This window comes from Ambystoma mexicanum, unplaced genomic scaffold, assembly GCF_040938575.1.
Source record: "Ambystoma mexicanum isolate Mex_15411 unplaced genomic scaffold, UKY_AmexF1_1 Mex_scaf3, whole genome shotgun sequence".
In the NCBI taxonomy this organism is placed as follows: Eukaryota; Metazoa; Chordata; class Amphibia; order Caudata; family Ambystomatidae; genus Ambystoma; species Ambystoma mexicanum.
Window position 1 is genome coordinate 5,018,719 of NW_027182444.1, and position 1,295 is coordinate 5,020,013.

Sequence of the window (1,295 nt, forward strand, 5' to 3'; positions counted from 1 at the left end):
GCAGCACGAAATATGTTATCCACCTGCAGGGGAAGGAAAACAGGCAGTGCGAACCAATGCTTGTGATATGTCCGCCTTCTGAGGCCCCTAACTAGATGGTAGTCCAATCCCTACGAAGAGTGGAGCCTAGCGCTCAAAAGTACCTGCACACGCCGGTGCCAATGGGCAGAAGGTGAAGCTCTTCGGAGGACGTTGGACGCTCTGTAGGGAGCTCTAATGAAGGAGAACACGGTCCGCGACTCTAGCGCAGCCTCCACTGTGAGGCAGAAGCAGGGCGCGAGTACGGACAAGGGGTGCTGTATTTACAGCGGGGAAAAGCAAGGGGCACTGCAGGAGGGCGACCAGATCCTAGCTAATCTACTCACCGGTCCCCGAAGCAAGCAGGCCCGAGCTTCTCCTCGATAGATACAGCTTCTGGCAGGTTCTGAAGAGCAGGGAACGTCTCGTCGTCGTGCAGAGTAAAAAGACGTCCCGATCGAAGAAACAAGCACAGTTTTGTCGCCACAGCAGGGCAACGGAACGGCCGGGTGTATTCAAGCCAAACGAGCACTGCTCACCTCTAGCTTAGGACTGCTAAGCAAACGAAGCGTGTGAGCATGCCCCGGACTCAGAATACCACCCAACCTGTCGGCGATTACAGAGCAGGCCTCCTTAGTAAGCTGGTCAGTCAACTGGATGGCCCAGAGACACTTCCGAAGGCTTACAGCAGGAGTTGATGAAGGTGCCGGGAATAGCTGGTCCTGCTATTCCAATAGGTCGAAGCGCCAGTACAGGCCTTCTTGTTCGATCTTAGGTGGAAAGGGCTTCACCGGACGACAGCAATGAGGAGCAGAAGTTCTTCAGGGGGTCACCAGCGATTCCTCGGTCCAGCCTCGTGTTCGCAGGATACTTGGCTCCTGTATCCCTGGGTTCGTAAGAACTCAGGAGATCGACATGGTAGTGGTGTTTCCAGCTCCCTCTTATCCACGGTTCCCTTCGCGCCAAAACGGAGGGGAGCCAATGGGAGATCCGCTCATCAACACACATACCATACGTGGACCAATCACGGACCACAGTGGTCCCAGGCATTCACACCACCCTAGACTCTCTGGCACCCAGGATGTGTATTGGGACCAGACAGCCCAGCCCACATCCTGGGGGCACTCAAACGACATGTAGAAGCCCGCGAACGCAACCGTGTTTCGCGGGAAACTACATGCCCAAATAAGGAAGGCCCCGGGTCGCCTGACCCGGGGGAAGGTAAAGGGAGCAAGACGGACAGTGGACTAGACAAAGGAGCCTCGTGGTCCGGCCAT